The sequence below is a fragment of the Monodelphis domestica genome, chromosome 3 (genome assembly GCF_027887165.1).
Source record: "Monodelphis domestica isolate mMonDom1 chromosome 3, mMonDom1.pri, whole genome shotgun sequence".
NCBI lineage: Eukaryota > Metazoa > Chordata > Mammalia > Didelphimorphia > Didelphidae > Monodelphis > Monodelphis domestica.
Window position 1 is genome coordinate 91,994,682 of NC_077229.1, and position 13,036 is coordinate 92,007,717.

At 51.6% G+C, this 13,036-nt stretch overlaps 1 protein-coding gene across 1 annotated transcript in view; it reads left to right on the plus strand.

Moving 5' to 3' along the window:
• The first annotated feature begins 3,188 nt into the window (after nt 1–3,188).
• The window catches only part of NRTN (neurturin), a 40,503-nt gene continuing 30,655 nt past the window's right edge, over nt 3,189–13,036 (plus strand). Inside the window, exon 1 of the mRNA XM_056822508.1 lies at nt 3,189–3,753. The gene's annotated coding sequence lies outside the window, so the exon portion shown is untranslated. The remainder of the gene's footprint in view (nt 3,754–13,036) is intronic.

A 13,036-nucleotide genomic window follows, 5' to 3' on the forward strand; every position in this document is an offset into this window, starting at 1 on the left:
CAAGAACCCTCTCTCCACCAGCCCAGCCAAGTGGTTGTTTGGCAGCTGCCACCATTTGCGAGGGCCCCCCTCCCTGCAACCCTGACAGCATCTCATTCTCCTTCTGGGCATCCTGAGGAAGTCCTTCCTGCCAGTCAGCCCAGTGCTTCTTGTCCAACCTCTTGGGGCCACATTTTGAAGAAACCTAATTCCTCTCCTACCTCCTTCAAGGCAGAGATCCCAGTCCCCCAGTCCTCTCTTCTCCAGCCAGAACATCCATTGTTCCTTCAGTGGATGGTCCCCTGGCCTCTGCTCTCTGGATGCTCCCCAGTTCAGCCTCCTAAAATGTGAATGATCCCAACGGTCTAGATCAGTCAGCCCCCCCCAAGCAGAGGGCAGCTGGGCTATGGAGTTCTAGTCTGGTGCTAGCCATGTTTCTTTTAATGCAGTCTTCCAAGGGTTTTTTTTTTTTTTGGCTGCCATATTATGCACACAGATATTTCTTTACCAATCCCAGTTGCCAAGGAGCCTTCAGCCTGCCTCCTAAGTCCAAAGAGAACAAGAAAGTTTACATTTCAAAAGCCCAGAAAGGAGGCAGGAATGGGAGGATTTCAGGCATGAGTGAGGGGAATTGGGGGGTGGGGTGGGTGTTGTTGTTGTTCAGTTGTATCTAACTCTTCTTGACCCCAGAAGGGGTTTTCTTGGCAGAGATACTGAAATGGTTTGCCATTTCCTTCTCTGGCTTATTTTACAGATGAGGAAACTGAGGCAAGCAGGGATAAGCTATTTGCCCAAGGTCAGACTGCCAGTGTCCAAGGTTGGATTTGAACTCATAAAGATGAATTGTCCTGGCTTCAATCCATTACTATACCTATTTCATCACCTAGCTGCCCTAACTGGGGAGAGAGGGGATTTGAACCACAGACAGATCTTTGATTCTTCTTTGGTATAGAGTAGACCATAGGTTACAAAATTCTGAGTAGGAAGGAAATCAGCTTTTATTAAGGGCCTACTATATGCCATACAGTGCCAAATGCTTTGCAATTATTAACTCATTTGATCCTCACAGTAGCTCTGAGTTGATAAATTCTATTGTTTTTCTCTCAATTTTGCAGATAGGGAAACTGAGGCAGACAATAGTTAAGTAACTTGCACAAGGTCCCACGGTTGTATCTAAAATCAGATTTGAACTCAAATCTTCTTGACTCTAAACTCAGTGCTCTATCCATTATACCACCTAGCTCCCTGGGCTTAAGCTACTTCCTTCATCTCCAGGGTTGGCCACCAATTCTCACCCCAGTTCTTACCCTCCTCCATGGCCAGGCTTCCTCCCAACCCCTGCCCTGGACCCAGTACCAGAGACTGGAGACAGGGAGGAAGGCCCATTACAAGCTTGCATGATGTAGGAGGCCTGGGGGGCTCTGGAATTCACAGCCTGCTTGGTGCTCAGGTATTAACTCATTGTGCATGGCCTTGGTAATGCCATTTTTCCTTTGGGGGGGGCTCATTTTTCCTGTCTGAAAAAGGGGGCAGCATCACATAGTGAATCTAGTGAATCAGGGAGTCCTGGCTTTGAGCTCTGCCTCTGATACACACTGGTTCTGTCACCCCAGCAAGTCCCTTAACTTCTCTGCCTCCTAAGCAGACTTCTCAAACCAGGACTCGCTCGTACCTATAAAATCACAGATCTAGAACTTTTGAAAATGGGGGCATAATGGCTCACAGGGCTGTGGGGAAGGAAGTCTTTGCAAAATGAGGATACTCACAGAGGTGAGCTAGGAAATAAATACCTTTCCTCCTAGTCTGTTTCTTTCTCTTTTAATAATAACTCACAGTTCTATAGCACCTTAAGAGATACAAAAGCCATTTTCTCACCACTCTGAGGGGGTGGGCAGCCTGAGGGCTAATAACCCCATTTTATAGATTGAACCTGGGGGTCTGAGAAGGGGATCTTAGCCTGGAAGGCGCACAGAGATCATCTAGTTCTCATTTTACCAATCAGGGAGACAGGGCTCAGGTTGGGAAAGGGTTTCTCTCAAGGTCACACCAGTAGTGGCCAGGCCTGGATTCCCAGCCCAGGCATTCCATCTTGGAGCCACCTGGTGAAGGGGAAGCCTCCCTGTCCCCAGGCATCCCAAAGCACCCAAGGGTGGCTTTGCCCTGTGGGGTTGAAATCTGCCTCTTCCAACCACTGCTCTCTAGGGCCAAGACGGACAAAAAATGTAATCCCTGTTCCACATGACAGGTCTGAGAGTTGGGAGATTAATTCTTCACATCTTTCATGCTCAGGGAGCTTCTCGGTCCCTACAATGCAGACATCAGGCCCCAGGAAAAGCAGGCCACAGGGAAGCCGGGCAGTGCCCAGGGAGAAAGAACACAGAAATTGACCTTAGTGTTCCAATGAGCACAACAGCGGTTCCTGCCAGGTTCCTGGGAATGGGGGGGTGGGGTGAGGGAAGGTGGGAGGGGGGTGGCCAGAGACAAGTGTTTCTGTGTCACCTGGTGATGTGCCCAGAAAAGGGAGGGAGGGAGGGGGCAGGGCTACTGGAGAATGAGGTGTGGCCAGGGCAGATTCCTCCCAGAACCCATAGTTATTCCGCTGCGCGCCCCCTCCCCCGCCCCCACCCAGTGACTTGTACACTCCACCACCTGGGGCTGTCCTGGAGGACCAGATGGGGTCGGGGCCAATGGGGATGGCTGTCCTGGGCTAAATGAGAGGCCATCGTCCAGGATCTGCCTTGGGAAAGATAAGGTGGTATCCCTGGCTGCAGACTTTTGTCGAGGTCCTGCCGGGTGGAGGTGTCCGTCCCGTGCCGGCAGAGTGGAGCTAGGGGTATTGTCCCAGACCTGCAAGGGGGCGGCGGGGCGGGACTCTGACCCGCACACGGAGGAGAAGGTGTGGACCTTGTCCCAGGCCCGCCAGTTTTGGGGATGGCGCCTCTCAGGATGGCACCCGGCGGGCGATGTGGATCTTGGGTCTTGACAAGGGGCGGCATGCTTGCTCCTTGTTTTCCCTGGGACCCCGCAACTCTCGTCCGCCGAGTCACCTGCTCCGGGAACTTGCCCTCGGCCTCCGCCGAGGCGCCTCCAGCCCCAGAAGGCAGGCGGTCGGGGGCGGGTACGAGGGAGGCGGGGCGGGGCGGGCCGAGGCGGGGCAGCGGGAAATCCGACCCGCCCGGGCCCCCAGCAGCCCGGGCCGCCCCCAGCTCCGCCCCCCGCGCGCACGGAGCCTCCTGCGGCTGAGCATTGCCGCCCCGGGGGAGCCGCAGAGCCGGGAGAGCGGGAGGGTGGGCGAGTCGGGCTGGAGGGAGTCGGAGCTCGAGCCTAATCCCAAACCGGCGAGCAGGGCAAGCCCTCGGCGCCAAGCCCCCCGGCCGCAGGCGGAGGGACCCGACTCAACACCTCGGCTGCCCCCGAGTCTTTCGGTCCTAACGCCTTCCCGGCCGTCGGGGAGCTGTCGCCTCCAGCCGCCCCACTAGGAGAGCGCTTGGAGATCGCCCGCCGTCTAGGACGTCTGAGGCCCCAGCTGTGTACGCCGCTGCCCCCCGGGCCCGGAATGACCGGGGCTCGGGGCTGAGGCCGGCGCCGGCACCGGGACTGGACGGGGCGGCCCCGGGCCCCATGGGCCAGCCGGCCCAGCCCCCCCGAGGCCGCCCCCTCCGGGCTGGGCCGGGCGGGATGGAGCCGCGGCGCTGCCCAGGGGTCCCCGGGGCTCGGCCGGGCTCGGGTGGCCGGGGCCGGCGCCACTGAGGGACAGCGCGGCCCGGGAGCCAGGTAAGGACGCGCCCTCTCTGTCGGTGCTCCCTTCCTCTCCTCAGGGTCCCGGAGACCTCCGGTGGAGAGCTGGGGTCTGGGCCGCTGTGCCTGGGAAGTGGCCCGTCAGTGACATCAGGAAGAGGATTCGGGGAGCGGGAGGCTCCTGGGGAAGGACTGGCCCAGGGAGTCAAGTAGAGGAAGGAGGATTCGTCCAGGGATGGGGGTTCGGGGCAAGCAGGAGTGAGGGTGGGGTCTCGTTGGGATGGGTCAGTGTGTGGCAAGAGGGACTTCTGCAGGTGAGAACCCAAAGGGACTGGCTAGAAGGTTGAAGGCGGGGGGAGGGGGATCGGTGAGGGCATGTAGGAAGGGGGATTGATGGTTTTTGGACTGGGCAGGGACTCGCTGGAAGGTCAGTGTGGGAAGAGGGAGATTACAGGGGTCTGGATTAGTGGGAGGGGAAGGGGTCCAACTGGAGAGGCTAGGCATGCAAGAAGGGCGCTTGTTTGTGTGATGGGGCGATTTGAAGGGTTCGTAGGGAACCCCAGCGGAGGAGGGCCCTACTTATCTCCTTGGGTCTCACAGCTCCCTAAGGGCTACGTTTAGGAGTTCCCTGGCTTCCTCTGGCCCTCATTTAAAAAACCGGGCTTTAAGAGGCCGGCACCTTCCGTCCCTCCAGAGCAGTGAATGCCGCTGAATTCCTGGGGCTTCCTCCTCTCCTATCTCAGCCTGGTTCTCTCCACCATCACCTTGCCCCCTCCCATTTCCACCTCTTCCCTCTGGCTGGGCAGAGAAAAACAGTCCTTGTCCCTTTGTCCCCCCCTCCCCCCGGGTGAGAAGGGGCTTGGTCCCGGGCAGCCGGGGCCCCTCGGAGGTAGCGAGGGGTGGCTGCCTGCTCCCCTTCTTAGATACAGCTGTGGTGAAATAAACATCTGTCAGCAGCCCTTTCCCAGCCACCAGCCTGCCTTCTTGCCTTCTCACCCGGGGACACGGTGTCCTCCCCCCAGGGCGAGGCCCTCCCCCCCTCTCCTGGGGCGCTGCAGCCAGAGGCCACATGGGGGCACCAGCGAGTAGGAGAAGCCAACTCTGGTGGGCCTGGGGGGGGTGGGGTCTGGCCTGAAAGGGGCACGTTGAATTCTACCTGGACTTTCTGGAGCCTGGAGAAGCTGTGTGTGGAGTGTGGTGGAGGAGTGTGTACCTTTAAACAAAACACCCGCCCAGGCGCTCTTTCAAAGTTTCCTAGGCTCTTCCTTTTTTATAGGCTCTTAGAGATCATTTGGACCCATGTCCTTTTCCCTTCTCCACCCCCCTCCACAGGACGCGTCACACCGGGCTTTGTAAAACCTGGGGAAACTGAGGCCAAGAGAGGGAAGAGACTTCCCTGAGGACACTGGGCTAAGAAACGTTAGATAAAGTGTTTGGATTTCGGCTCCAGACCAGAAGATTACGACCAGGGAAGCTACTAGTTAGAGAAAATGTGTTTCTCTGTTTGTCCCCAAAGAGAACCAGAAGATTTAACCTTGGATCTAGAATGTCCCACCAATCCAGTCCCATTGGGCCAGTGTTTAATCTACAAGGCTGGATCTACAGCTAGGAAGGAACCCCTTGGGGGACAGCGAGCTGGGGCAGGTATAGAGGGAGGGAGGAGGCTAGCTGCTGTGGACTTTCTAGCCTGTCCTTGGTCCTGTCACTTCCCTGGACTCCATGGGCTTCCTAAGCTCCTTGTGTGAAATCTTCATTTTCAAGTAAGACAAGCCCCCAGGTAGAAGAGGGCAGCTGGGAGATAAGGGCTGGAGGCTAAAGAAAAATACAGGATAGAGAAAGTGAGGAGAAACCAAGCCTCCATTCTCTGGACCATGTTTTACTCTGAGATCCCCACATCCTTAGAACACAGGATGCCAAGTATCTGGCTGGGACAGACTTGGGGGTAGCAGCTAGTCTACGCCTTTTATTTTACAGATGAAGAAACTGAGGCATGGGGACTTGCCTAAAGTCTCAGAGGGAGTCAGATCTGAACCTAGGACTTCTCCCCCTAGAAGCTGGGTCTTTTCCACTATGCCAGGCTCCCTTATCATAGGTGGGACTTCCCCTATCACCATTACTCATGAGCATGAGATCTGGGGGCTAGGTGGCTCAGTGGATAGAGAACCAGGTTTAGAAACAGGAAAGTCCGAGTTCAAATCTAGCCTTAGACACTTCCTAGTTCTGTGACCCTGGGCAAGTCACTTAATCCTAATTGCCTAACCTTTACCACCACTTTTCTGCTTTGGAATCAATATTTAGTATTGATTCTAAGACAGAAGTTAAGGGTTTTTTTTGGTTTTTAAAGCATATGATCTGCCTCATGATGGAAATTTCCTGGCAAAAATCACAGAATTTTTCAGATTTGGAAGGGACCACAGAGACCACCTTGTCCAACCCATATGTCTGTCAATAAAATACCTAATAGCTATATACCACTTTAAGTTCATGATAGATAGACAGATGTATAGACAGAGACAGATAGATATATAGACAGACAGACAGACAGGCAGATATATAGACAGACAGAGAGAGAAACAGATAGACAGAAAGACAGATAGAAAGAAAGATAGAGGTAAATAATCTCATCTGTTCTTCCTCACAAGCCTGTGAATTAGATGATAATATTATACTCATTTTGTAGATGAGGAAACTGAGAAATCCTTGCCCCAAGTTACTATCCAGTGAGAGTCTAGGGAAGGATCTGAACTCGAGTTTTGGGGACTTGACGTTCAGCAGCCTCCCAGTTCTGCCTCGAAGTTACCGCCTCTCTTACAACATCTCTGACAGTTGGTTTTCTGACCTCCAGAGGTCCTGTCAGCTCTTGAGGCAGCCCATCCCACTCTTAAGCAGCTTCTGTCATTTGCAAGTCTTTCTTGACTTCAGCTTCCATGGTTGTTAAGCTGTGTGTTATCACTTCCTAACAAAAGCCCCAAAGAGGAGAAAATATGATTCACCGAGGAGAAAGGACTTCTTAAAGGTCACTGGAAACAAGATCCCAAGCTAAGGATTTGAACTTGGGTCTTTCAGCTCTAAAACCAATGCTCTTTCTTTCCTGTGTGAACCCCTGACTCTTTGAGTCCAAGGCTCAAGGAGAGGGACTTAGTGGCCAATAGAGATATCCATGCCTTTTGATGCCACAAGGCTGATAACTTTAGATCTTGGGCTGACTAGCGCTGGCAACTGTGCCTGGCCCAGAGTTCTCATATTCTGTGGGTTGAGCCCACGACCCTCGTATAACCTAAGAGTGTAGCTGACAAATTCTACATTAGAACTCAGAGCAATTGGGTTCAGATCCCATTTCTGCCACTGGTCGCCATGAGACTCTGGGTGAGCCTTTTGACTTTTCAATGGCATGTTAGCCCCTCGAGGGCAGGGGCTGGTTCATTTCTGAGTTTGTATCCCTAGCATTTAGCACAGTGCCTGGCACATAGCTGTTCGTACTTCGTTTTCAAAGAGGAGCAGTGACATCCCAGGGCAATGGCTTGACTTGTGCATGAATCGGATTTATTGCCATTGTCTTCCTTACACATGATAGGTGTTTAATTATGGTTTAAATCTAGGCATCCTCATCTGTAAAATGGGGGCAAGAATACTTCCTGCCTTTAAGAGTTGTGAGAAGTGCTCTGCAAACTTAGAAAAGCCTTCTGTAGGAAGTAGAGCTGGAAGAGACCTTCGAGTTAATGTCATTTTACAGATAAGGAAACTGGAGCCCAGGAAGGGGAAGAACCTTACCTGGGGTCACACAGCTAGCAAATGGAACAGCAGGAATTACATAATGCAAGTTACTATTGCCAGTGGGAGGCATTTGGGAGCTGGTGCTGGGAAAACTGAGAACAATGGTTGGGGGGAGGCTAGAAGGAGCTAGGAGCTGTGCTGGGGAGGACCTCAGAGGAGGAGAACCAATGATGGATGGGAAGCCCTCCGCAAACCTTAAAGTGCTGGGGTGTGTGTGTGTGTGTGTGTGTGTGTGTGTGTGTGTGTGTGTGTGTGTGTGTGTCCCTGTTGGCTGGGAATGTTATTCTCCAGGGACTAAAGGAATCAGGGAGGGCTTCCAGGAGTATAGGAGCCTTGAAGGATAGGGAAGATTCAGATCCAGGAAGGGGACATTGGTGAGCATGAAAGTTTCTGATGGGAGAAACCAGAGGGGTCTGAGAGAAGTAGGGGTTGCTCTTATAGGGAAACACCATGGATTAGGAGCTGGAGGGGATTTAAAGCTCTTGTGGTCCAACCCCCTTGTTTTACTGGGAGAAAAAAAGACCCAGAAAGGGGAAGACACTTGTCCAAGGTCACACAGGGTGCTGAGGCTAGATAGCCCTGGTCCTCTGACTTTAGAGCCAGTGTTCTTTTCACTGCACCAAATTGTCCCAAACATTCACTCCATCTTGGAGTGAATGGACTTTTTCTTTTAGACTACAGAATCCCTGAAGGCCCCCAGGGTTGGGATGGCTCTTGGAGGATATATCATACATTTCAGTGCCTTAGTTGACAGTTTCTAGGAATCTAAAGGCCAGAGAGAAGAGGGGAAGGAACTGGATGAGGAGGAAAAAAAAAAGTTGGTCAAAAGCCCCTTTTGTTGAGGTCTCCTCATACCATGGATGTGAGAGATGGAGGGGCTAGGATGGGATCTAGAGGCCTGAGAGATGAGATGATGTGAGGTATAGGACTAGGGTGGGAGCCTAGGGCCAAGATGGGGGGGGGGAGACTTTCTTCCTTTACTCTCTGCTCTTGAGTATCTGGCCATTAGCCTAATTTTAGACTGCCAGGTGCTCCCAGGGGGAGGAGGCACTGGCGTAGAGGGGAACGGTTCCCTCTAGATCACCAAGGGGGTCTGAAGCCTTTAGGAAACAGAAGATAAGGACTACATATATATCATTAAAGTGGTGGATTCCAAGTCCCTTAAAAGAGTGACAGAGCCACAGAATACCGGAGCAGGGAGGTCCAAAGAACATGGAATATTAGAGCTGGAAGAGACCCTAGAACACAGAATGTCAGATCTGGGAAGGATCTTAGAACATATGATGTCAGAGCTGGAAGAAGACTTAGAACACAAGATGTCAGAGCTGGGAGAGACCTTAGAACACAGAATGTCAGAGCTGAGAAGGATGTTAGAACACAAGATGTCATAGCTGAGAAGGATGTTAGAACACAGGATATCAGAGCTGGGAGAAGACTTAGAACACAAGATGTCAGAGCTGAGAAGGATGTTAGAACACAGGATATCAGAGCTGGGAGAGATCTTAGAACACAGAATGTCAGAGCTGAGAAGGATGTTAGAACACAGGATGTCAGAGCTGGGAGAAGACTTAGAACACAAGATATCAGAGCTGGGAGAGACCTTAGAAGAACAGAGAATGTCAGAGCTGGGAGAGACCTTAGAACACAGAATGTCAGAGCTGAGAAGGATGTTAGAACACAGGATGTCAGAGCTGGGAGAGATCTTAGAACACAGAATGTCAGAGCTGAGAAGGATGTTAGAACACAGGATGTCAGAGCTGGGAGAAGACTTAGAACACAAGATATCAGAGCTGGGAGAGACCTTAGAAGAACAGAGAATGTCAGAGCTGGGAGAGACCTTAGAACACAGAATGTCAGAGCTGAGAAGGATGTTAGAACACAGGATGTCAGAGCTGGGAGAAGACTTAGAACAGAGAATGTCAGAGCTGTGAGAGACCTTAGAACACAGAATGTCAGAGCTGAGAAGGATGTTAGAACACAAGATGTCATAGCTGAGAAGGATGTTAGAACACAGGATATCAGAGCTGGGAGAAGACTTAGAACACAAGATGTCAGAGCTGAGAAGGATGTTAGAACACAGGATATCAGAGCTGGGAGAGATCTTAGAACACAGAATGTCAGAGCTGAGAAGGATGTTAGAACACAGGATGTCAGAGCTGGGAGAAGACTTAGAACACAAGATATCAGAGCTGGGAGAGACCTTAGAAGAACAGAGAATGTCAGAGCTGGGAGAGACCTTAGAACACAGAATGTCAGAGCTGAGAAGGATGTTAGAACACAGGATGTCAGAGCTGGGAGAAGACTTAGAACACAGAATGTCAGAGCTGGGAGAGACCTTAGAACACAGAATGTCAGAGCTGAGAAGGATGTTAGAACACAGGATGTCAGAGCTGGGAGAAGACTTAGAACACAGAATGTCAGAGCTGGGAGAAGACTTAGAACACAAGATGTCAGAGCTGAGAAGGATGTTAGAACACAGGATATCAGAGCTGGGAAAGATCTTAGAACACAGAATGTCAAAGCTGAGAAGGATGTTAGAACACAAGATATCAGAGCTGGGAGAGACCTTAGAAGAACAGAGAATGTCAGAGCTGGGAATGATGTTAGAACATGAAATGTCATTGCTTAGAAGGCTCATAGAACACATGATTCTCATACTCCTTACGGACAGGGCCAGTTTTTCCCCTTTCTTTGTATCACATCACTTGGTACAGGAAACTACCACAGTATTTAATAAATATTTGTTCCCTGATTGACCTAGAATTCTGGAGCTTGGAGGTGCCTTAGAGATCATTTGATCCAGTCCCCTCATTTTGCAGATGAGCAAACTGAGGCCCAGAGAAGAGCAGTGATGTATCTAAGGCCACACAGCTTGTAAGTGTCAGCCTTTGACTTGAACTCAGGTCTTCTCTGCCTTCCAAGCCCAAATACCCTTCTCACAGCCCATGGGTCCCTGTGCAAGTGGTTCTGACTGGTCTGCCTGGTAGATCAGTTTCTCTGTCCATGAGCTCAAGACCCAAGAGAAATGGGACTATAAAGACAAACTCTTGGCCTCTAGACTTGACCTGAGAATCATTCTCTGACTTAGGGCTTAGGGAGAGGAGAGCAGACGCAGATGTAGTTTCTATAAGTTGACTAGAGTGTGTCTGGACAGAACCTGATGGAGAGATGGACATTTGGCAGGATAGTCTAAGGCAAAGAGATCTAGAAGCCAGGAGCCTTGGGTCCTTGGTCCAGCTCCACTGCTGATTCCTTATATTAGTTGAAGGGAATCATTCCCCCTCTCTGGGCCTCAATTGCTCTGTCTGAGAAATGGAGGCTTTAGACCAGAAAGCATGGAAGATTCTTCCCTACTTTGGCATCTATAAGAGTCTAGGATTCCCGTCTCCTTCTCCCCAGGCTTCAACAAAATTCTTTTCGGATTTACGAGCTAGAAGGGACCATCGAAACCCCCTAATCCACCCCTCTCATTTTACAGACAAAGAGACCCGGGTCCAGCAGGGGATTTGAACCCAGGTCTCCTGATGCCAAATCCAATGTTGATTCCCCTGAAGGGCAGTGGTTCCTCAAAGCCCAGGTGTACATGGGTGGATAGGTGGGTGGGGGACCCTGCTTCCCCACCCTGACCCTCCAGATCCTCCACAGCAGGGCCCGGCCAGGCGGCTCAGCAGTGCCAGCCCCAATTAGGCTGATCCCGTCACCTCCCTCCTGCTCCCCTCCCCCACCCCAGATGCTTCGCTGGGCTGGTGCCAGGCCGAGGCAGCATGGTCAAGGTGGGAACTTTATGGGGAGGCCCTGAGGAAATACGTGGGGATCAAGCCCAACTCCACCCCCTCCCCCACACACACTCCACCAGGTGCCAGGGACCCACTAGGATTTTTCCACTCCGCATCTCCCTACCCAACTCCTTCCACTCCCTCCCCCTCAGATTTCCACCCTCTCAAACTCTTTTGTGTTTCTGTCCGTGGAGACTGAGACACAGACTGCTCTGAATCATGGACGTAGAGGCCCAGTCCATAGAGTAGGGCGGGACCTCAGAGACCCCCTAGAGCCACTCGCCCATTTGACAGATGAGGAAACTGAGGCTGAGAAAGATTGGGGTGGGGGGGAGACCTGCCTTAAGTCATGCACCGCCTCTGTCTTCAAGCCCAAGATAAGACTTTGGGGCTCAGGTTTTAGAACGGAAAGAGACCTTTGAGGCTACTGAATCCACTCCCCCTTCCTCGTGGTACTGAGGGGCAAATGAAGGATCTCAGGGGTAAAGTCATCCCCCAAGCCAGTGGCAAAACTTGGAGAAAAACTTCACTGGGCACTACAAGTTCCACTGGAATATTGAAACACTGGGTTTGCGATCTGCACAGCTACCTCTCAGCTGTGTGACATTGGGCAAGTCATTTCCCTTTGAAAGAGATAGACTAAATTATTTCTTTAAAAACATTTTTTTAATTAATTTATTTTTTAAACGCTTACCTTCTGTCTTAGAATCAGTCCTGTGTATTGGCTTCAAGGCAGAAGAGTGGTAAGGGCTAGGCAATGGGGGTTAAGTGACTTGCCCAGGGTCACACAGCTGGGAAGTGTCTGAGGCCAGATTGGAACCTAGGACCTCCCATCTCTAGGCCTGGCTCTCAACCCACTGAGCTATCCAGCTGCCCTCTAGACTAAATTATTTCTAAGGTACCTTCCATCCTAAATCTTAAGCCAAATCTTTAAGCTAAATCTTAATCTTAATGATCCTAAAAAAAAAAAAGACCCTCTTAGTTCTACTTTGCTATGTGGCCACAGAGAAACTTACCCTCTCTCTCCGTCTGGATCTGTTCTCGTGCCCCTTCTGCCCCACAATAACCCCACAAGGATGGAAGAAGGGAGAGGGGATGGAGAGGGACCCTCGTCTTCCGACGCTGTGGCTGCCAGCAAAAGTAGGATGCCGTCCCAAGAGTAGTGAGCTTCCTGTCCCTGGGACTATTCAAGAAGAGGCTTGGATGAACACATGTTCCAGCTGCTGGAGGTTTTTGTCTTTGCGTCCGTTGGGGCTAGATGTCTTCTGAGGTCTTTCCGTTCCACGATTATTGTTATAACTCTCGGGACTCAGCTCCCAGGGAGACGGACATCTGCCTTTCAACAAAAGAAATAATTAAAGCCGACAAGTCTATACCAAACTCGCCCCCTTTCTGCCCAGCCTGGCTTTGAGCCGTGCCCTGAGAGACGCAGGGGTGGGCGCAGCCTCTGCCTCATCCTCTGGAAACTTCCATCGTAAGGAATACCAAGAAGGGGACTTGCTCTCAGGAACAAAGAGCGAGATAAAAAAGGGAGGAGAAAAGATGGCGGCTTGGAGCAAGTTCTCCAATTTACGGTTCCGTCTAGCAGGCAAGGATTTTGCAGACTTCCAGGGTAAGGGATGCATTTTTATTACGACCTCCATATCGGTCCTCGGTCCTCGTTGTGAAAGCTCACTTGTCCACAACCCAAATCCCGCGATAAAACCCGGGACTACACCGACGGACGTGAACGAGTCGCGTGGAGCCGCGCCCGTCCTCCTCGCCTGGAT